The sequence below is a fragment of the Panthera leo genome, chromosome A1 (assembly GCF_018350215.1).
Source record: "Panthera leo isolate Ple1 chromosome A1, P.leo_Ple1_pat1.1, whole genome shotgun sequence".
In the NCBI taxonomy this organism is placed as follows: Eukaryota; Metazoa; Chordata; class Mammalia; order Carnivora; family Felidae; genus Panthera; species Panthera leo.
In genome coordinates, this window is record NC_056679.1 from 62,907,180 (window position 1) to 62,932,453 (window position 25,274).

The 25,274-nt window shown below is 35.0% G+C and overlaps 1 long non-coding RNA gene across 1 annotated transcript in view; it reads left to right on the plus strand.

Annotated features, from left to right (window-relative positions):
* Positions 1-11,818: 11,818 nt before the first annotated feature.
* Positions 11,819-25,274, plus strand: part of LOC122214168 — a 41,231-nt gene continuing 27,775 nt past the window's right edge. The window contains exon 1 of the long non-coding RNA XR_006199769.1: positions 11,819-11,897. This is a non-coding gene — a long non-coding RNA (uncharacterized LOC122214168). The remainder of the gene's footprint in view (positions 11,898-25,274) is intronic.

Genomic DNA, 25,274 nt, shown 5'->3' on the forward strand with positions numbered 1-25,274 from the left:
TTACAAGGGCAGACACTGATGCAATGTAACCCTGACCTGTTACATTCAAAGTTGGGGAAAGAACTGAGAGACAACTAGTATGCTACGTATGAGAAGCAAATGGCACTAGTTTTTCATAGACACCTATTGTACTAATTCCAGAAAGTTCACAGTGCTATAGTATTACTTTGAGTTTTAGGGTCTGGGTTAATATGCTCAGAGTGTGTCATAACAGAAACTAAAGGTTGGAAGATTTATCGTAACCAATTGATACTTCTCTTAATTAACGATTATATAAATTGGGGTAGCTTATCGGTATAAAATACTCCTCTCTTTCCTTACCAAGTCTGATAAGATAGACACAGGAGTCAGACTGATGGAAACTGAAGTGTCAGCTCTCTTCTAAAAGATAACTTGGAGGGCACGAGGCATGTGTGCCCACAGATGCTTGCTAACATGTGTGAATTTGCCTTTCACACTTAACAACCCTGAGATGTGGCCAGAAGCAAAGTCAACTCTGCTATTCGTGGAATAGAGCAGACTAGAATATACTTTCGTTACAGATAGGCAGTCCACCCCCAGAAAAGAGAAAAGATAAGCAAAACACTCAGTGAGTTAAAGAATGCACTTCTCTTCATATGGAGTTTAGGGAAATGTCCAGCATGTGGCTTTCAGCTAGAAATATCCCCTAGGGGACTTTGGGAAAGGCATATGGCTGCTCCTGGCATTTGGCGAGTGAGTGCCACAGTTGCTGAACATCCTGTAAAGCACACTACAGTCCCAGGCAATGAACAATTATCCTGCCTAAAATCCAACAGCACTCCTGTTGAGAAGCTCTGCTGGGAACCCTTCCACAGGTAAAGGGGAGCAAGGAATGAGTCACCACAGTTTTGTGAGTGGGTGTATGTGTGTGCACAGGCACATCTGTCCCTATGGGAACACAGCTAAATTTATGTGAACTATTTTTTTTAATGAAGGTATAATTTACATTCAGCGATCATCATCTGTTTTTGTGGACTTGACCATCATCAGGATATAGAAGAATGCTATCGCCTCCAAAAATGCCCCCTTGCCTCTTACTGTCAGCCGCTCCCATCTCAGGCTTCTAGCAACTGCGATCTGTTCTCTGTTCCCATTATTTGCCTTTTCCAGAATATCATATAAATGGAAGCACACTTTCAAATCTAGCTTCTTGCACTTAGCATACCGCATTTACGATTGATTCATTCATGTTTCTGGGTCATTGGTCCATTCTATTTGTTCTTTATTAATATTCCTTTGTGTGGATGAACCACAATTTGTTTACCTACTCCACAGTTGAAGGGCATTTCATGGGAAACTTGAACCTTTAGAAATTTATGTTGCAAGTAAAATAAATGTCCTTAAAAAGTTGGGTCCAAACATGAACTTGCTGCATCCCTTCTCATATTCTCCACCAACTCCCCCAGAAAGTCATTCTGATTCATTGAACCCAGATTTCTCATATATGCTACTGCCATGTTATTTACTACATTGTAATAGTTTCTCCTATAAACTTCAAGCTCATTGAGGTAGGAATGGTGTCCCATTTAATATTTCTATCCAAAGCACAATTATAATCGGAGCATATAGGGTATTAATGTTTGTTGAATAACAATGTTTGAACAAATGAATGGCAAACTAACATAAGGGTTTTTATATGTGATATGTCATCAAAAAATAACATATCAGTGGGGCACCTGGGTGGCTCAGTCAGTTAAGCATCTGACTTCAGCTCAGGTCACGATCTCATGGTTGGTAGGTTCGAGCCCCACGTCATGCTCTGTGCTGACAGCTCAGAGCCTGGAGCCTGCTTGGGATTCTGTGTCTCTCTCCCTCTCTTTCCCTCCTCCTGCTTACACTCTGTCTCTCTCAAAAATAAACCTAAAAAAAATAAATAAATAAAAATAACATTAGCTAACAACTCAAATATTTTGTTGTCTAATTACATTGAAAGCAGAAAGTTTGAAACCACATGATCTTCAAAAGTATTTGTTGCTTAGTGGCTTCTGGGTAACTCAGTCGGTTGAGTATCCAACTCTTGATTTCAGCTCAGGTCATGATCCCAGGGTCATGGGACAGAGCCCCGCTATAGGCTTCGTGCTGAGCATAGAACCTGCTTTAGGTTCTCTCTCTCCCTCTCTCTCTCTCCCTCTCTCTCCCTCCTCCACTTGTACATACTTGCATGTGCTTTTCTCTCTCTCAAGATAAACTTTTAAAAAATTCTTAAAAAGTATTTATTGTTTAGACATTAGAATTTAATGTCTTAGTGTCTATACCAGAAAAAGTTTACAGAAACTTAACAAGGGACTATTAATTATGACTGTAATTCTTTTACTTGGGTCCACCTTTTTATCTTTTACCTTTATTTGGAATCCTGTGAGGCTTCCTACTAAATCATCAAACCTAGAAGTGGTCTTGGGGAGCCTCAACACACCTGGCATACTCAGAAAGGGTTGGAAAAAATAAAAATATAGTTCATTTCAATATACTTTTCCTAATATAATATTTTTGATAACTTTCATCACATCAATTAAGTATGTCTCTATACAAACCTTGAACTGGCATATTGTGATTAGTCTATTTATGGAAAACATCCACAGTATCATTGGCCAAATGTGACTTGCCTTTATGAGAAATAAGTCAATTTGTAATATTGATTACTAAAGTTTGTCTCATCAAAATTAAGCTGATAGAGATCAAAATATATTCTACCCACATTATAATTTTACAAAATGAAGAGAAAATACAGTTTCTTTTTACTTTGTAATAAGAGTGATATAAATGAATATACTCTATAAAAAGCTAAAATTTAAAAAGTTATTTATAAGATAGAGAAGATAAGTTATGGTATTCTTTAAAAAAATGTTCATGTGCAGGTATTGAAGTCCTACATTTAACTTTATAGAATAATTAGATAACAATCAAGTATCAAAATCAGAAATCACTAAATTAACTGTATATTTCATGATCAAACTTTTTTTAAGTAATGAATGAAGTAGAAAGACATATACCATCAAAGTAAATCCATCCTTGCGCTAGTATATAATTTTAGATTGTCTATATATGGCAGAAAACAGTCACTATTGTATAAGGTGAAATACGATAAGGGTTAGCTATAACTGTAATAAATATTTCACAATATGACTTATTTTTAATCTCAAAAAATCATAACAAAATCATAGCCTTAGACTTCTAACCAATTACAAATTAAAATTTTGGTAGCCCTTAAAAATATTTCAGTTAGAGTTCAAAAGTCAGTGTCAATAATCTATTTTGTTTGGTCTTTCCAAGGATGAATATTAAGAATAGTTAAAAAGGAATGGCTTATCTTTATATACATGGCAAAATTTTTATTGCTCATTACTTCTTACCAATATTTACTTAGGGATGCTTTCATGAGAATATCCTTCAAAAGTAGTGCATTTTTCATTACAGGACAGAGGATGAAAAAAAACAAACAAACACATTTTAAATAAAGGTGGCCATTAATCCCTGAGTAGAACTCTACCAAATACTTGAACTCGGAAGATCCCACAAAGATCCCATACAGACCCAAATACCCTGCTTTCTAATGCTGTGCTATATGCTAAAGAGAATGTGTACAAGGAGGGAAAGATGGAAAGCCCTAAGGGTTTTTTGTGCTTTGCCAGTCGTTAAAGCTTCCACAGGGATCCAAAGGGGTCTAAAGTTCCATTTAGATTTGGGACCTGAAGGGATGCTTTATTTTAATAAAATGGAAGAATTATTATGAAAGCATCACAGACTAATTTTAGGAAAGAGTTTATATGTAGAAGATCTGAAACATGTCCCTGAAAAACACCTGAGCTCTCTTACCCTTTGGAAAATTTTGTCATATTCGCTGATTATATGTGTACCAGTTTGAAGACCACTGGTGACAGGTGCTTCCCTAAATATTCCAAGGACTCTTTATAACCTAACTCTCATATCCAGTTGCAAGTAGGAATATATTGCTGACCCTACCTGTTATGGACAGTACAGGATAAACTTAGAAATTGAGGATTATGTTTACCTTGGTTCCTGGACCTACTGTCTAATGATTTCTGTCATTCCCCATAGGATTCCACACCACTCTACCCCTAATTTGCTGGCCATTTTTAACTGTGTCTTGTCAGCCTAGATAGCAGCTCTATTAACCTCCTGATGACAGTAATATGATTTACACTGTCTAAGAGAATAGTGTTATCAGATATAAAATCTCTAATGGCAAAAATATATACCCCCCAACATTAATGCAGTGATTTGTTTTTAAATCTTACTGTGAATGGCATTATAACACATGCAAATACATAAATTTCCAATTTTGAATAAAATGAGATTTTTGTTTGAAACTTGGGTTCTTTTATGGAAGAATTCATAGTACTTAAAAGGTTATAAACTGAGAACAACTGGTTTAGGAAATAGAAAATCAATTTGGTGATTACCAGCCCCTGGTTGGTTCCCTTTCACATAATCTCTGGTCAGTGATTGCAGAATTTTGAACCATGACTTCCTATAATTTAGTCAATAGTTTTGACTCTCAAACTAAGTGAAGTGTATTATCTTTAATATATTTCTAATCAATCTTTTTGTGTATGTGTAATGTTAAGGTTATCCAGTCATCTGGCATCCAGAATTAGTATCATCACTCTCTGTAAAGTGCTTAAAGTAGTAAAGTGAATAGGAAACTGTGATTACACAAAGATATATATGTAGAAATAAAATCCAAGACAACTTTTGATTCAGTAATCTATTACCCTACCACAGTACGTTTTTTTGTAGTTAAGAATTATGACTTTCCTCAATTACATTTTGATGCTCTTTGAACCATCAGTCCTTCAAGGGGATAATCTGTAATATATTTCAAAAAGTGGTCTTTACTTTGTTTCATATATGTGATATTTTCAGCACACCCAACACTGAAAGAAGAAAGAAAGAGAAAGAGAGAGAGGAACGTGAGAGGAAAATAAAAAAGGATGACTGCGAAAATCTGGACACAGAAGAATATCATGTTAAATAAATCATTATATATAAAGTAACCATTCTACCTGTTAAGAGAAAGAAAAATGGAATCATTTCTTTAAACAACCTAATATTAGGTCATCGTTTTTCTGGTATAGAAGGTTTGATATACTAACAAACATATCCACATAAAACAATAGTTAGCACCAACTGACCTAGAATTGAGAGTAAATGAATCTCTGATAGACTCCTTAAAAAGCCTAGAAAAACAACTTTCTATTTAATTTATATTTATAATTTGTTAGTGACCGAATTCACCCTATCCAAAAGAAACATTTCTAATGCATATCTGTAATTCAAATATAAAGCAAAAGAAACAGGTATAAACTATGCAATCTGTTGCCATTTTATTTAATTTCTTTTGCTTTATTAAGCACATCCTTATCTAGCTCTTTAGAAACCAGTTCTTTATCCAGGATGACAGTTCAGGAATTATGTATAAAGTTTCTGCGTATTTCTTGCTTAAAATTTCAACTGGACCATTTTACAGTTTCTAAAGGATAATTCAGACCAATCTCATACACAATAATGTGCACTTTTTTCAGAAGAACTGATATTTATGTGCTTAGCCAGTTTTTCAGAAACCACAGCTATCCCAGTCTCGATAAATACATAGTAAGAAGTTATATAAACCATCTATATTCTACATATAAGGTCAAATGAAAATATTAGGGAAACCTTGGAGTATATGAAAAAGTTGGGAAATCCACGTGAAGAAAAGTTGGTCAATTTACTTGAACTTCTTCTTTCAAATATCCAATACAGTCAACACATTGTGGTTATGCAGACATTAAATAAGCTGAGAAAACCTCCAAACATTTGAAATTCACATTTTTCCTCAGTCTTAAATTCCTCTGAGAATTGTACTCAACTCGGAAATGCTTGGGAATGCAGCTCCTAATTCCCCCAAAGAGAAGTTCTTTCCATTTTGATTTTCTCAGCCACAAGCTAATCAGTCTTAATTGCTCCCAGCTGTGATTTCTTCTCTCAGGGGTTGCTTCCTGCTGGTACCCAAGTAGTACAGAATCATGCAGTTTTGTTAAACTCCAATAAATACATGGGAGCTTTGTAAAATCTAATTTACTATACAACAGTTCAAGCACTGTAACTATCAAGTAAACTTTCACCCAACTTTGAAAGCTGATCCCATAATGAAGGAGGACCCTTTTTCAAAGAGGTTACAAGGTATTGAGCAATTGGAAGTTATATTTTTACCATTAGGGATTACAATGAAATATTATTTGTACTTGTATTTGTAATGGGTGTGTGTTTGTAGTGTATATCTATATATATATCTATATATCTATCTATAGATATATAGATATGTTTGTATATATGTATTTGTGTACATAATACATTCATATTAAATTCTCTGTTATATGCAAAACATTTTTCTTGTATATTAGGAATTCTTATTATTATAGCAAAAAGAGATTTAAAGAATCAAAACTGCATGCTGTCTGGAAACAAAACACTGTGGTAACACCAAGGAAGTAAATTAAAATAGGAAATATTGCCACATTAAAGTCTTCATAAAATTAAATAATTGGGTCTCCCTGACATTTTTTACTATGTCATCTGAAAAACTGGGGGAGAAAGATTATAAAATCTTTTTCAAAAATTATAATCCTGGTTATAAGAAGAGCATTTAAAAATGATATTACCTGAAAAGAATAATGAGATTTTATGTTTTTTAGTTTACTTATGGTATAAACATAACCATCATTTTTAATGAATCATTTTCTATTATTTTCATAAAGAAAAAAAGGAAGAAAAAAGAAAAAGATTAAAGGAAATTAACTACATCTGAAAGTGATTTAAGAAGTGACTGTGGGCTTTTTTATTAAAACCAGTGAATCTGAAGTTTCAATTAATGAACCACAATTCATGGCTATTAGCTTGACTAATAAACTTCGTTATTAGACAAAAAACTGAGGGTAATGAAGACAGAGTATCGAAGCTTGAGAACAGGTTGCCATTGGCAGAAATTGAGCAAGTTTAAAATGCCTAAATGAGAAAGTTTGCAAAACAACCTTAAGGAAACCACAAAAATAATTGTTCTTTTGCATCCATGTTCTTAACTCACTTCATATTAAAATATAGTAAGGTTTATTTGTGCTCAAAATAGTACATGGGATCAACATGCTGTAATACACACACAAAGGTCTATAAGGCACTATAGAATTGTATAATAATGAGAAAAAATTCATACGTTTTCAGAGTTAAACAGAATTTCTTAGTGTTATTTTTACTTCTGAAAGTAACTTTATATGTAATAATTTATAATTCATGGCTAAACATGTGCCATATTTATACTAACCTCCATGTCAGAAAACCCACTGTTTAGACAGAAATCAAATCTAGAAAGTCTAAACTAAGAGAAGGATTAATTCATGCCATACTAATACTTCCACAAAGAACAACTAAAAAAGGCAGATAAATACAAAAATCCTTTACTTAACGCATCATATTACGTTAAGCAATAAAAACAAGCAACTAAGACATTGGATATGGGAAGACCATAGAAAAGTGAGCTTATGATAGGCAACCATTCTTTTGGGGGCAGTTTGTCTTCCTGGGGTGCCAGGAAGGGGGAGAATCTGGCTAGTGTAGGCAGGGAGCCACTATGGGAGACCAAAACCTGTGGAGTGTTCAGTAGTTGTACAGCTCTGGGAAAACACTATTGTAGAGTTGAGTAGCCTCAGACATAAAGCCTGTTTTCTCCAAAGACGTGTGGAATAATTCTAAGACTTACAGGAAAGAAACAAAATAGCTAAGCCAATAACTTCTAAATAGTAAAGCAAACTATTCTATAGTACTGTGATGCCAAAGGGAAAAGACCCTCCAGATGAAGTGGTTCCAGTGAACACAATTATTTTCAGTTGACAGTCTTGGAAGGAGTGGTGCATTGTTGATCCACAGCTGTATTTTCAATTTTTTTTTTCTTCTAATGGGGAAAGTAAGGGATTGAGAATTCATTCTTTTTCCTGGCAAAAGAGTGAGGTTCAGAAAAATCAGCAGAAACATTTGTGGTCTCGTAGGGTAACTATGACAAAATTGAAGACTGGAGGGTTTCTCCTTTAAGACATTTGCTGAATTCTTAAGAAGGCTGAAGAAGAAAGCTAATGAGTAATATCAAGGAATTTTCCTCATTTACTTATTGCAAAAGAGAGAAACATCCTCCAAGGATGGTGATCCCAATGAACACTTTTGAAAACCTGTTCCGAATTGGAATGTCTAGAGTCAAAAACAAAGAACAAACCAGGAGTACAGAGAATTTGTACATCAACTCAGCTTAGAAAATGGAAGATTTAGGTGCCAAACCCCCTTTTCTATTCACTAAATAGAGACAGTAGAGATGCTTCTCTCATGGAAGATAACTTCATCTGAGACCCCCTATGGTTTTTCCTTTATAATGTGTGCCATTCAATCAAAACCATTATGTACCAATTAACTAAAACATACCTACTGATGGAATTGTAAATTGGTACAACCATTTTGGAAAACTGTTCAGTACAATGTATATGAGCTGTATGTATGCATGTCTTATGACCCTGCAATTTCATTCCTAGTTACACAACAGAAATTTGTATAAATGCTTATCAAAACACATATGCTAGAATGTTCACAGCAGCAATAGTCCTAGCTGACCCAAGATGGAGAAAAAAAAATCCATCATCACTAGAATAGATAAATTATGGTGTATTTATGCTATAGATGACCATAGGCCAATAAGAAATTAATAAACTACAACTACATGCAACAGGAATAAGTCTCACATATAAAATGTTGAGTAAAAAGCCAGATACAAAAAAACTGTCTAGTGTATGATTGCATGCTTATAAAGTTCAAAATCAGGCAAAACTAAGCTGTCAGTCTTGAGGAGGGTATATGGACTGGAGAGGGAACAAGGCCGCTTCCAGGATACTGGTAATGCTCTCTCTCTTGATCTGGGTTCTTGTGTCACAGATATGTACACTTTGTGGAAATTTTTTGAGTTCTACATTTATAATTAGTCTTCTTCAGTATGTATGTAGGTTTTACTAAAATGTTTACATAAAAGTGGAAAAAAAAGAAAGAAAAATTCTTATTCTGTGCCTACTATACCTATCTCTGTATATTTAAGTCTGCATAGTCTGAAACTATATCTCTGGAAGTTGTTTAAATTGATGGCCTTTGGAAAACATCTTATGCTGATCACTAGATATGGCCCAAAAGAAGAAAATAAAAGCAAGGGAGAAAAAGAGTAGCTTAAAAATACCAGGCAAAGGGGACATCCAGAGTAAGTTTTCTTCTGCTGCTGCCCCACCTGACTGAGCTGAGGTTTTGAATATGGCAGTATTGAATGGAAACATATTTTTTAAAGGTTTTATTTATTTATTTTTGAGAGAGTAAGAGCATGAGCAAGAGAGGGAGAGAGAGAATCCCAAGCCGGCTCTACACTGTCAGTACAGAGCCCAGTGTGGGGATCGAACCCATGAACTGTGAGATCATGACCTGAGCTGAAATAAAAAGTTGGATATTTTAACAACTAAGCCACCCAGTGCCCCAAGAAAGTATGTTAAAGCAATTGTCGAATTATTCAACTTTTGTTTCATGTCAGGCAAATATTGGACTGAAATTTAAGATGAATATTTTATATCAAATTAAGATATATATTTCAGATTTAAGCATCATCCAAAGATAGTTTCAGATATATTCTATGTACCCCAAACTTACCATTTTTACAGCTGCTAGGTATATAGTCTTTCTCCCATTTGAAGTCCTGACATGAGGGATATATCTCACATATGATTATAGTTTCTACCAGTTGTTCTGAAGTCACTTTGTTTTAGAGTCCTCAATCCTTGCTGTCCATAAACTGGTGTAGTTCCTTGTTCTGTATCTATGCTCCTGCTCATCTCCACATTTTTGGTGATTTTTTTTTTTTTTTTGGTCTATCTTGGGAGATAAAGAAAGAATTTCCACATCTTGCTTTCAAGCCTCTAGGGGGTGGAAGCAGTGATTAGTTAAGGAGAACTGTCCCCTCAGTTACATAGTCTTTTATTTTTATCTTGGCCATTTTCTTCTTAAAGCCCACAGTATTGCTGACCTTCTGGGTTTGGGAGTATTAAAGCACAGCTTCATTATATACTTGTAGAATGAAGAACCTTTACCACACCTGACATTCATCCCTACTTATTCAGTCTGGCCTCACTTGTCGGACCCCTTTTTCATTCATGGTAACTCTCTGTCAGGAACCCTTCATGTCTATCCTTACCTTCAGATATAGCAGTCTATCAATCTCTTTATATATATATCAATCAATCTCCCTCTCTCTCTCTCTCTCTCTCTCTCTCTCTCTCTCTCTCTCTCCATATATATATATATATATATATATATATATATATATATATATATATATGAATCCCAATTATATATAGTGTTCAAGTTCTTTCTCAAGGAACTGGTGGATCCTCTATGAATCAAGGACTGTTACTGAATATGTCATGAATTAGGAGACTTCTTTGCCAGATGCCAAAAAAGTTGCTGTCTCTACCCATAAGTATATCAAAGTCTAACTGTGTACTTTCCAAGATACCAAAATGTCAAAAAATCAATTTTGCAGGACAGGCAAAGGGATAAATCAATGCGGAATTGTTGAAAGAACAGCATCTTAAATTTCAATCCAAGACTAGCCTGACTTAAAACAAAGACTGAATGGCAACTTTTCCAAAGATTCCTTCCTAATTAATACCTCTGTATTCAAACTTCAGCTCAGTCATGTATGAGTGACAGCAGAATAGGAAAACTTGCTAAGGATTGCCCCTTTGCCTGGCATTTTTATGCCATTCCTTTTCTCTGCTTTTATTTTCTCCTGTTTTGCCATTTACAGTGAACAGCATGAGAGCTCTTCCAAAGGGTATCAATTTTAATTGCAACCAGTAATAAAAGAAAGAACTAAGAAATATTAAAAATCACTTAATTTGCCTACTTCAATCTTTATTTCCTCCATCTATAAGACTACATTGTTTTTGTTCATATAAGACATTAAATTGGCTCTAGTGAATTACATTCATTATTTAACTTCAGCTTCAGTTTGGGGAAAACACTGTTCATGATAGGTCAAGTTCTGGGGTAACAGAAAATCTCCAAATCTCAGAGGCTTAAAAAAGTTTTATTCCTTATAAGCAAGTAGGCAGTGGGTCTGGCCGATGTTTAAGAGGATCTGTCTCCTATGCAATGGTTCAGTATCACACCTCCATGTCAGTATTTGCTCCTACGACAACTGGCAAAGGGTGAAAGAACTGATGAATCTCAGAATGAAAGGATTCATCCTGGAAAATATGCGTCATTTTGTTCATATTTCATTCAGAACATAGGTCAACGGCCACTCATAACCTTAAGAGAGCAGAAAAGTGTCATCTTTCTCTGCAATCCTGTCTTAATAGAAGGCAAATATTAACTATTAGTTAAATAATTTTTTTCTTAAAGTTCAATACTTTATACCTTTATACCAGTCATACAGTTTAGACCAAGTATTAATTTTGAAATAATACAAAGGAGAAAGAAATGATTAAACATGAAGAAAGTGAACACCAGATAAGGAAAACGGCATTCTGCTTATTACTGCAATTTAGCATAGCTTCATAAAACACTGACTTGAGAAGAATTCTGAGGCCAATCTTAGCTCAGTAGGAATGAGTGATTTAACAGGTCAATGATATCTGCTCTGAGCACAAGAATGAGGAGTATTGCTATGTCATAGATTGACTTATTGATCTCAATTCCAACCCTCTTTTTGCATCCATACCTTTGTGTGGCCTGAAGGAAGGCAGAGTGGACTTCTCCATCACTTGACTTGGGGTTGGCTTGTATCCCATTTTGGTCAATGGCATGTAAGTAGAAGTATGAAGTTTCTGAGACAAGACTTTAATATCCTCCTTGTGTTTCCACTTGCTCTCTCAGATCCCTGCCATTCTCATGAGAACATACCACAGGTAGTGCTCTGGTCCCAGGAGAAAGATAACAGATACAAGAAAGGGAACCATCCTGGTCCCCACAGCCTGTAGCAGAGCTACCCCAGGCATCCCATAGTCCTGCACAGAGTGAGAAGTAAAGCTACAAACTGAACTTCCACCAACTTTCGGAGAGGCAAAAACAGTTACAAATGATTATTGTTTCAAGCCACGGAATTTTTGGGCAATTTGTTATGCAGGAAGAATTAATCAATCTATGCTACATGTGCCAGCCACTGGCCACTCATAAAGTATAGTGAATGAAAGAAACAAAACAAAACAGAATCTGGAAAACAAAAAGGATGGGATTTGTCACACCAAGGAAAAAATTCTTGAGGATTAGAAAAAAATAAGAATGAATGTATTTAATGTGACTATTTAAACAATTAAGATACATGAACTAAGAATGTATTCTGATTTGTGACTATATTTACATGAACAAAATTTAAAATTACAAAACTTAGCATTTTTATGTAAGAATTGATTTTATTTTAAAATCAGAAAAAAATAAACTGGAATAGTACCCAACAATATATATTAATGACCATTAATAATCAGTCTCTAAAATTATAAACTGAGCATGATTCCAAAATCCTGTTGTATTAGAATTAAAGGGATGTCTGAGTTTGAAGGAGATGATTGTTGGGAAAACAAACCTAAGCATTATTTCAAACAGTAAAACTGTATAATTTAGTGACAATAAAATACATACAAATGTAAATAGGTTTTTCGTAGTAAATTTCAGAATGGCAGTTTTTCAGATGAGATAAAATATTTAAGAAGGCTAATTTGAAATACCTACTAAAATATCAAGAGAGTAGCTAAGCCCCAGATAATGTATGGGAGCAAATATTGATTTGGTCAGATTATTCATCCAACCCAAACTTTTAATATTTTCATAAATATGCAAGTGCAAAAGCAAATAAAAAGAATAGTAAGAGGCTTAGGAGTAAATAGGGATCAATAGTTGAAGTACTCAAAGTGGCCCCACGCTGATTTTCTTTCATTAATGTTACTAAAACTCAAGCTCAAGGATTCCCACATTCACTTTGCATCAGAACCACTTGTGAAGCTTTTTAAAATACAGGTTCCCAGGCCCCACCTCAGATTCCATTGGGCTGATATTGGTTTTTATTTTTTTAAAGATCTCAGTACCATTTTAAAGTGTAACCAGGGTAAGTAATCATAACTACTTTGACCTATTCCAAGTATACATAAGTCAATTAATGATTAATTACAGTTAACAACTCTCCAATTCCAGGCTGTTCCCAGTCTCATTGCATTCAACCCAGTTTGGTCATATGTTCTATCAAAACCTGGAGAAACTATAATACTATTAAATATCTACAGAGTAATACAGTAATATTTTTAAGCTGTGTTCACCGTAAAGTGAATTATGTAACAAAGGCAAAAGATTACCAGGTAACCCCCAAAAGTATCTGCTATCTCTATAGAAATGAATTTTGCAAAAAGTACTAGTTTTCAATTATATGAAGCAGAGTACCTGTTTAGTTTCATCATTATGCTATATAAGGTACTGAACAACAGGAAAGATCTTGAATGTATAGGTTCAACTTTTGGAAAACAGGATACATTTTAAATATAGATAATATATTGAATATTAAATTTACAGGTGATTTATAAAAGTCACAGAAAAAATGTTAACTGAATACTGACTAAAGTCTAGCATTAGGACCTAGGTACATGAAATACAAAAGGGCACAAAACTGACCCTTTTACCAAAAAGAAAAGGAAGGAAGGAAGGAAGGAAGGAAGGAAGGAAGGAAGGAAGGGAGAAACAAAGGAAAGAGGTAGAGAGGGAGGAAGAATAAAAAGGAAAATAACTTTTTCCTTTCGATTTTGGAGAAAATCAAGCAAATAAAAAAAATGAAACTGAAACTATTTGCCAACCTTGCTACTTGATTGAAGCAATTACATTAGAAAACTCTTTTTGGAGTTTTCTGTAAGTAAATAGATGTGTTTGCAACTATAGAACATTTCTAATACTCTTACAGTTTCATGTAGCCTAAAAACAGAGAGTATAACATAGGTAGTAGACCCTGAGCAGCTTTAGCAAGAAAAAAAAAAGTTGAACAGTAAGGACTGTGCTATCCCTGTTTCTCTTCCAAAGAGCAAGCTTGATTATAACTCTTCAGATTTGCAAGTTACTCATCTGAGTAAAGGGGGGAGATGTATCAGCCTTCTCTGGCCGCAGCTGAGCAGGTGACAGAGCAAACTGGCTGCAGGAAACATTAACAGAAGGAGCCAGAGTTTCCTGCCCAGGCCAACAGAGAGGAGAGGGAAGAAGAGGAAAGAAAATGGTAACAGAAATGTTTCTAATGCCAGAAATGTAAGAGTGCCTTTGTTACAAAACACAGGCATCGATTTCCTGTTTCCATAACTTGTGATTGGTGAGTTATTTTTACATTTATCTTAATGAGGTTACACCCTGCTCTGAGATTTCATAAGCCATTTTCCTGCCTCTGAAACAAACAAAATATTCTTCACTCCAATTCCATTTCTTTGTTGACCTTGGGAAAACTGAATAAGAGAATAGTGTAGGTTACACATTAACCTATGTGTCCAAGATTGTGGGGGGAGAAGGAGCAATCAGGCTTTGTGAAAGCTGAGAAATTATTTGCCTGCAAGACTTGGTTCAGTGTTTTTTTTTACAAACTTTTAATTGTACCTTGAAAAGTTACATTTCTTAAATTCTGGAGGAAAAGTTCTCAAAAAAGAGTGTAAATATGTGTTTGGCCTTGCACAATGCATTCCAAATCAATTCTGACAAAAATCTTGTGTGGGTGAATAAAAATTAATGGAACATGATTCATTGTGGGCATCAAATATTCAAATTAATAAAGAGCATAGCCAAGTAGACACAATTATTTTATTCTTTGGTTATTACCTGCATGCTGCAGTGGACAGAGGAATTTGGAATGTGTCCTTTATTGCTGCTATGCTGCTTCGGGCCCTGGCTTGAGAATTAAGGATTCATGCTTCTACATAATGATATATGATTAGCACTGTGAAAGTAATTGAACTCTTCATTCTAGACAATCCCTTGCAGTGTCAGCAAGAAGCTGGAACAAACTGTGTCATTTAACAGAGTTATGCTGTAAGTGAGAAAAACCTCTGATCCCTGCACAATTAACTTCCTAATAATTTTAGGTTTTCAAGATTAAATGAGGGAATTAATATAATAGACCATGTAAATGTGCATCAGAGAAATAAAGCAAGGCAAAGACACTAAAAGGGATGGAAAATTTAAGGAAATTAACAATTGCTCTCAAATATAATAAGAGACAGGTGTCAGGCTGTTAAAAGGATGATTGTTGTAACTGGAGCAGCTGAGGATGGTAAATGTGCAGCTGTTACAAAGATTAGTTGTGTTGTAACAGAATACTTGTTTTGCTGGTGCACTCTACTAAACTAAATTATATTACAACGAGCTCATAATGTATCCTGGAAAGTGAAGTAATAACGATATTGACACCTATTTTCCATAATAAAATACTATACCTCGAATCATTTATCATAACTATGCATTAAAATCTCAGAAAAATGGTTTTTTTTATGAAATTTCTCAATTTTCTTCATTAAGTGTATGAAATATCTCAATAACATTTTAAGACAACAATAATACAATTGCATTATGTTCCATTAACTTCAAAATGGTCAAATTTGGTGTTCACTAGTTCTAAACACCCTTTTATTCTGGGAATTTAGTTTTATCAAAATGTTAAATCAGTGTACAGTGATGAGCTGTATTTCAGGTAATTCTGTAAAATGTGATGAGTGTTCCTCCAGCATAAGGACTAGGTTATATTTGGTTCAGTCTAGGACTCATACTGTCCTTTAGGAAAAAAAGGAAAGAAAAGAGATTTATTCTCAATCTCAATGTCAGTTATTCTCAAATGAATTTGTTGCAACGCCATCTGATTAATTAATGTTCTTGTGTACAACACAGAACATTGGGCAGAAAGAAAAAAATGTATCCAAATAGAGGTGACTGTATTGATGGCAGTCTATGGTGTTGGTTTTTTAAAAGAGTCTGAATTTTAGTCAACTCATTCACAACCTTCTGAAAAGAGTGTTATGTTCCTTGGTGGCAGGAAACTGGGTTTATTCAGGGAAGTTTTGTTCATAATATTTTGTTTTGATAAAGTATACAATTTCTCCTTCATGCCTCTCTTAGTCAATACCATCCCATATGAGTTCCATTCACATTAGCAAGTGAATGCTAGTTCTACCAAACACATGAATTGAAAATTAAAATATCAATATATTTAAGCTGATAAATTACTCTGAGAATTGATCACCATTCTTATGCAACTTTGGAAACTCTTCTGTGTGTTTTATGCATACTTGATGGCTGGCTAAATAAACTTGACTCACCTTACCAATGTTAAATTGACCAGACACCAGACACAAAATACTAGCCATTAATTTGTTAGTGATTAGAAAAACTTTCTATCTACCTGAATAGATTTAAACAAAGCATTCATCTTTTACTATTAAAGTGAATCTGATACTGCAAAATTCAAATGCTTACAATTTTATTCTTTCAGCTTTTTCTGCCTTGTTTTTATTTGTGTTTTTAGTTTTTGCTGGAGTGAGGTTGCTATGCAGATAAGCTTCCGTGAGTTTTTAATAACCACTGGCTCATTGAATTTGGATACAAGGTTTGATGGACATGAACACTCTAGCTGGTTTCCTTGCAGATTCGTTTGAATAATCAAAAAGACCAATGTGAAGTGATGATGAATTTTTATATTGCTGAACTACTATCCTTATAAAGAATGAAAAAAAAATTATATTGACTATGATAGTTTTGGTTTAACCTTTTCTAAACATTTCTATAAGTTTGAATAAACTTTTCTATACATTCAAGTGAGCAGTTACCTCACTTGTGAATTCTAAAACCTTAATGAAATTTTACTTATAAGAAAGTGGGTAGGGGGCACCTGGGTGGCTCAGTCAGTTAAGCATCCGAGTTTGGCTTAGGTCATGGTTTGTGGTTTGCAAGTTCAAGCCCCGCATACAGCTCTGTTCCTAGAGCTTGTAGCCTGTAGCCTGCTTCAGATTCTATGTCTCCCTCTCTCTCGACCCCTCCCCCACTTGCACCTTGTTTCTCTCTCAAATATAAGCATTAAAAAAAGAAGAAGAGAGTGAGTAGAATACTTCAGTGAAAACTTACATTGTTGCTGCTGATATGCATGAGTGTCAAAGGTATATCTTCTGGGTAACATCAGCATTTCGAGGTGGTGAATCTGGTTGTGCCATATTTAATAGTATGCTGTAATCAGTTGAATTTTCTGTTATTATAATTATAACACAAGCTACTCTAAATCTTTTGTTTTCATCAAAGTAATTGTGGGTTGAACAAATGCACAGAAATATATAAGTTTATAAATGTATAAAAATGTATGCAAGTAACAAAAAAGTCTATTATATTCAGTTCTAATATCATGACAAATTCCAGAGCATATAAAAAGCATGCTGTTGGGTCTGAAAAGTCAGCAAATTAAGGCTTTGGGCTAAGTAGTACATCAGCAGTAAGAAATAATAGTGAGGCATTTTGAAATCCGTGTAATTCTCTATACATGCTTGTGTCTCTTTATTCAAATGTATTTGTTATTTGTTTACTTATCTTTCCTCCCTTTCTCTCTGCCTCATACCTATTTCCAAAGATGTGTCAATGGCATAAGAATAGGCTTTTGTTTTTCTTATAGTTCTGTGTCCTGCCATGTCCAACAGATTGCCTTTCATTTAAAGAGTTCACAAATAAGTTTAAATGAATTGATCAGATGGACACCCATGGATTCAAAGCTGGAGAACAAACTCAAGATAATGTACAGAAACCCAAGGGGCAGAAAGTGTTCAGAAAGCAATAGGGAAAATAAATGAAAACAGCAGAAGCTCTAAAAAAAATACAGAGAGGCAAGCAGACTGCCTTCAAGAAGGCTGGGTCAGTTGAAGAAACTGGGCATTCATTCCATTCAATACCCAAATACTAGTCATGATGAACACTGAGTGAGAGCAGTGAAAAGAAAAGCTTCTTCCCTGTGACCTCCTGCAATTTGTTGCCTAGTAGAAAGATGAAGGAAATAAACATTTTGCTTGGGTAGATAATAATGGATGGACAAAGTGTGCAGTGGTCAGCCAGGACTCCTCTGAATAGATGATATTTATTCTGAGACCTAAAAGGTGAGGGGGAGGGGGAAAAAAGAACGGCTATTCAAAAGTGGGGTGAATTATAGTCTAAACAGAGTGAACGTGTACCAAATTCCTGAGATGAGAGAAAACTTGGAATGTCCAAGGAACTGCAAATAAAAGCCAGGGAGGCTGGAGGAGTGAGTGAGAGATGAGGTTTGGTGGAAGATGAAGATGGAGAAAGAGGCAGTAGCAAAATAATGTAGAATCTTAGAAAACAAGGTAAAGGTTTGATTCTAGGTACAGTGGGAGATGTCATACTGATTCTATGTGCAGCAGAAATCATGACATAATTTAACTTAAAAGGAAAATGAATAAAAATACCCCTCTGGTTGCCATATGAAGAATAGATTTTTAAGTATAGTTGACGCATAATGTTATATTAGTTTCAGGTGTACAACATAGAGATTTGACAAGTTTATACATTATGCTATGCTCACCACAAGTATTGCTACCATGTCACCATATACTATTATAGTACCATTGACTATATTCCTTATGCTGTACCTTTTGTTCCCCTTACTTATTCATTCCATAACTGGAAACCTGGGGGGCACTTGGCTGGCTCAGTCAGTAGAAAATGCAACTCTTGATCTCAGGGTCATGAGTTCAGTCCCCACGTTGTGGGTAGAGCTTACTTTAAAAAAAAAAAAAAAAACCTGTATTTCCCACTCTCTTTCACCCATTTTGCCCATCCCCACCATCGCCCTCCACTCGTGGCAACCATCAGTTTATTCTGTGTATTTATGGATCTGTTTCTGCTCTTTATTCTTTTTTTTTTTGATTCCACATTTAAGTGAAATCATATAGTTTTTGTCTTTCTCTCTATGCCTTATTTCACAGCATTATACCCTCTGGATCCATCCATGTTGTTATAAATGGCAAGATCTCATCCTTTTTTGTGGCTGCATGATATTTCTGTATATGTGTGCAGATATGTGTGTGTGTGTGTCACATCTTCCATATGCATTATTCTATCAGTGGACACTTAAGTTGTTTCTGTATCTTGGCTGTTCTAAATAATGCTTCAGTGAACATAAGGGTGCATTGATTTTTTCAAATCAGTGTTTGGTTTTATTGGGGGGGTGGATACCCAGTAGTACAATTTCTGGATCATATATATTTCTGTTTTTAATTTGTGAGGAACCTCCATACTATTTTATAGAGTGGCTGTACCAATTTACATTCCCACTAACAGTGTTCCACATCTTCACCAACACTTGTTATTTCTTACCATGTGAAAATTAGATTTTAAGGGAAACCAGAGTAGAAGTGGGAAAGCCAGTTGGAAGGCTGTAGAAGCATCTCTGATGTGAAACTATGGCAGCCTCAATTTGGGCAATCACAATGAAACAGTGAAAAGTAGAGCTGTTTGATTAACTAGCACCTGCTGAAGGATTATATAGCAGAGATAGGAATGGAGAAAGTGAATGAACCACCACTGACTTAGAGGTGCCAAGTTTGAGATAATTAGAAACTGTTGAAAATTACTGCATTTACTCAGATGGGGAACCCAACAAAAGGGAGAGAAAACAAAGGTTGGATAGAAGTATGAATCAGTAGTCCACTTTTAGATATATTCATGTGGAGATACTTATTAGAGGACCAAACGGACATGTCTGCCCATGTGAATTTGGAGATCAGATGAGGATGTCTTGGCTGAGACTTTAACTTGGAAATCATCAGCACAATATAGTATTTAAAGGAATGGCCAGGCACCCAGGTGGCTCAGTTGGTTAAGCATCCTACTCTTGGCTTCAGCTCAGGTCATGATCTCACGGTTCATGAGTTTGAGCCCCACATCAGGCTCTGTGCTGACAGTGTGGAGCCTGCTTGGGATTCTCTTTCCCTCCCTCCCCCTCTGCCCCTCCCATGCTTCTCTCTCTCTCAAAATTTATAAACTTATAAAAAAAACTCATTTATTTAAATAAATGAATACATGGAAATATATGAAATCATCCAGAGTCAAAAGTAGAGAAAAGATCCAAGTACCACCAGCAATTAGAAATGTCATTGAGGGTGGGTGGGTGATGGGTATTGAGGAGGGCATCTGTTGGGATGAGCACTGGGTGTTGTGTGGAAACCAGTTTGACAATAAATTTCATAATCAATCAATCAATAAAAAGAAAGAAAGAAAGAAAGAAAGAAAGAAAGAAAGAAAGAAAGAAAGAAAGAAAGAAATGCCATGACATGACTATTCCTGTAAGTTGTGTTTCTACCATAGGCACATCTCCTTAGACCTTTCCAGCTAGGATCAGCTGCATGGAACAGGACATAGTTTTCATAGGTTCTCCCAGTGGAAATAGGAGATTCATTGCTAACTGAGTAGGGAATATTCATGGCTAGAAAAAAATACCAGGTGTTAATTTTTTAATTTATTTTGTTTAAGTTTATTTGTTTATTTTAAGAGAGAGGGAGAGAGAATTCCAAGCAAGCTCTGCACTGTCAGTGTGAGGAGTCCAATGCAGGGCTCAAACTCACGAACCCCTGAGATCATGACCTGAACTGAAATCAAGAGTTGGATGCTTCACCAGCTGAGCCACCAGGCACCCCAGTATTAATAATCTGAGGTTTCTGTTGTAGTACAACATAGCTTTTGATTGAGAAACATGCTATCTGACACTGAATCTGAAGCCTAGTCTACAACCTGGGCAAGGGGAAACCTTTCCTCTGTGTAAACATTCAATCTTCTAAAAGCCTTAAGTTTCCTGGATGCAACTGGTTAAATTTACTAATGGAATGTTGGTCTTTTTCATCCCAAGTCACCTACTTTCTTACCCACTCCCCACTGGGCATGGTTTTCTTTTGTTGATCAACATCAATCTTAGAAATGGATCCAAAGTTAATTCTGACATAAGTGAAAATGGTAACTTTTAAAATATTACTTTTCCCTGAAGAATTTCTTTTCAACAAAAATTTGGAAAATTACAGTGACATTGAAAACATTAAAGGTTTTGTAATTAAAGTCTTTACTTGTGGAATTTCAGATATTTGCATTCAGGAGAAATTAACTGGGGTAAAGGAGGGAGAAGAATTTTTATGCTACTATTGGTAGCGTTAACATATTCAATGAAAAACACATTTTGGAAGCAGAGAATACAGATTTTGCTACAATGCATGTCTAAGATATTTTATTCCCTTCATTTATTGTAACACATGATACTCAACTGAATTCTGTGTAAAAGTACAAATGAAGTATCAAGATTTTTCTAAAAAAATTATTTTTTCTTAAAGAACTGAAAACTATGTTTCTCATAAGGTAAAAATAATAATGATGGTGCCTAAGGTTTGTTTTATATTTATGCATTTTTATTTTTCTTCCTTGTAAAAAACGATTTTGAGATCACTTTAAAAATTGCCTTCAGCACCCTTCCTCTTAGGAGAAACAGAAGCAACACACGCTTGAAAGTACTAGATTTAAAAATAGAGCAGAGGCCCTATTATTTGAAACACAGTTAAGGCAACACAGACAATAAAGCCATTGGCTGGGGTAAAATTTAACTGACCCTTTCAAGGTTGAAATAGGTCTTCAATCAAAATGTTTCTTTCTCAGTAAAGGAAGAGCTCTGCATTGAACTGATTTAATAGTAAAACCTACTGAAAAAGCTCTCACTGGGGAAAACATAAGCTAAAACAAAAACAACAACAATAAAAACCCACTACAATTGTGGTAACTAGATTTGTTGAGCTGTATTTCTCTACTCCAAAGGATACAACAGAGGAGAGGATTTTTTTTTAAAGTAAAACAAGTCAGATGGACAATGTGTTTGTTTGTTTGTTTTTTGGAATTATGTTATTCCTTACTCCTGCTGTGTTTATTCAGTTGTTGTATACTTCTCACGAGATTTTAGACTTCTCATAAGTAATATTTAAATAAAAACGCTCTAGTTTTTAACACAAAAGGATATATATGGTTTGCTCTAATGCTTTTTTCTATCAATGTACCGACCTGCCTTCAGGTTGAATCTCGTAAGTTTTCACTACAGTAAATGAGTCATAGTAAAGACATTAGCTTGTGCTTCGTGGGAAATGTAAAAAAATTTTCCTTGGAAGTTGAGGATATAAATTTCATCCTAGTGAAGTATCTTTCAGTGGCTCTATTTTGTTTTCCAAGCTCTTGACCACTGTAGTAATAATCACATCAGATGCACAGGCCATCAAGCTGGACATATTAAAATCAATGGGAGGTTTGAAATGATTCAACAAGGTGAGACCAGTGTATCTTCTTGGTTTCAAAATCAAGAACAGCAAAAAGTATTACTTCACTTCTATTGATTCAGGTTGGGGGCAAATCTGATTGGTGCATAAATCCCTGACAAAGAAATGTTAATAGAAGCCATAATTCTGAAACCTCCTCAAGTTGTGGAAAGTGAGTCAGGCCACACAACAAACCCAGCTCCATTATTAATTTCATACTTGAGTAAAACCACACAGTTAAGCATTCACCACCTGAATTCAAACTACAGCAGACAACAGGATTCGGTGACAACCATAAAGAGAAGTTGAGTTTAAAAAAAAAACTAGAATACAAGGCTTTCTGTCAAAAAAAGGTCATTTTACTAAGATATGTATTTATTGAATTTAATCATAATATATATGTATATAATATGAACCAGCAATAAGGCCAAAGCTTATACCATCCGAATGAATTAAAGCACAAAAGTAATTTTCCAGATAATTCTATAAATGACTATTTCTCTTGCCTGGAATCTGAATTAGGCAGAATTCTGTTAATTAGAATTAACAGCATTCTATTCTCTTTCTTTTCCTATCCCTAATTGTTATAATTATTTTTACATTTTGCCCAGTTCTTCACTTTGACAATGCAGATTTCTTTCAATTATCAAATTGTCTCAAATAATTTTGTGAACCTTAGAAACCCCATGTAAAGTATTGAATATATAGATCAGGAGAGCACCATAAAAACAGTGGTCTGTGTTACAAATAAGTATCACTACAACCACTGATTGCACTGTTAAATACATGGCCGGTAGCAGTTTAGAGTGGTACTGGCTTAGGAAAATGTGTCAAGAAAGGAAGAAAAGGAGAAATTACCAAACACAAATTTGCTTGCCTATTGATGGAAACTGATATACTTTTTGAAGTAATGTCTTATTGAAATGTAAGAGTTTCACCTGACTTTTAGCTCTTTAGTCATCAGACATGAGTAATGGACTCATGTTCACTTAGCATTTTACTTTCTTTGTATAAGGAAACACGTATTCTAGTCTAAATCAATGTCCTGTTTCCTAAGCTAATACCTGCAGCTGCACCCTATCATCAGATGATTGGATGCTGTTAACACAGGTATTAATGACAAAAAACAACTACAAAGTGAAAATACTGGTTTTAAAAAAAGGTAGCATACTGGGGTGCCTGGGTGGCTCAGTCGGTTAGGTGTCCGACTTTGGCTCAGGTCATGATCTCACGTCTCATAAGTTTGAGCCCTACATCAGGCTCTGTGCTGACAGCTCAGAGCCTGGAGCCTGTTTCAGACTCTGTGTCTCTGTCTCTCTCCACCCCCACTCAAGTAAATTAACATCAAAAAAGTCATTAAAAACAAAGAAGCATATCCCTCAAAACTAATTGTTACTGACTTGAGTATTCTGGAAGCCTGTTCCAAGCAAAACCATTTACCAAAATATAATTGGAACCATGATAATTCAAACCCAAACAATGATTTACTGAAAGCAAAGGTGGAAAGCATATGAATTGAGAAAAGCTCAATTTTCTATTTTAAGTTATGTGTATAAATGTGGTCTAGGGTATATAAGTTTTCCCCATTAGAAAATCACCACTTTATTTTTTTATTTACAAAAAAAATTATTTAATATTTATTTATTTTTGAGAGACAGAGAGCATGAGTGGGGGAGTGTCAGAGAGAGACAGAGACACAGAATGCAAAGCAGGCTCCCAGGCTCTGAGCTATCAGTACAGCTCGGTATTTATATATATAATATATATATAATAATTATATATAATAATATATATGTGTATGTATATTATATATAATTATTATATGTATTATATATATTATCATTGTATATAATATTTATATATTATATATATAAACTTATTTGAGATCTAGATAAAGCAAAAGTAAAAAAACAAGTAAAAATTAAAAAAATTAGTCAAACAAATTTGGTAGTGTTTTTTTTAAATTTTTTTTAATGTTTATTTATTTTTGAGACAGAGACAGACAGAGCATGAACGGGGGAGGGTCAGAGAGAGGGAGACACAGAATCTGAAACAGGCTCCAGGCTCCGAGCTGTCAGCACAGAGCCTGACGCGGGGCTCAAACTCACGGACCGCGAGATCATGACCTGAGCTGAAGTCGGCCGCTTAAACGACTGAGCCACCCAGGCGCCCCTGGTAGTGTTTTTGAAATGGCTTTTTGGAAGAGATTTACTAGTAGTGACCCCTTGCCTCTTTGCCTTAAACTGTGAAAAGTTGACTAGCTCATACTAAGTCTCACGTCAGAAAGATATTTTTAAGATTTAGGAATGCATTTGAGCTGTTTTTGCCATTTGATTTATCATTTGTGTAATGAATTTTCTAGTAATATGAAGGGTGGAATAACTCAAAAACAAAGAACATACTATTTTTAAATCTGTTTTCATTAGAATATATAAAGATACGAGGGTGGGGTTGAAATAAGGCTACACTGTTTACCATTTCCTGACCTGTCCCTCCTCCCTTCACTTCCCATATCTCCTCCTGCCGTTGGTCCTGTGTCATAGCCCATTCTATAGGCAGTGTGGTTTTACTACAGCCTGCTGCTGCAAAACCTCTGATCTGTGTCCCCGTTGTGCTTATGTTCCATATATTGTCATGAGAAATCAATGATACTACTTTTTCTAAGGGGATCTAGGAGGCTGGGGCTTAAGGGAAGTTATGGTCCAATATGACAGTATTTACAACTAGAGAAGTTAAAAATTTACAAGGACTCTTTATATTCTCACTTCTTAAACATAGTTCTAAGTTTATAGAGAAGGCACTTTATTTAATAATTTATATATTCAAAAACAGGATTGAACAAAT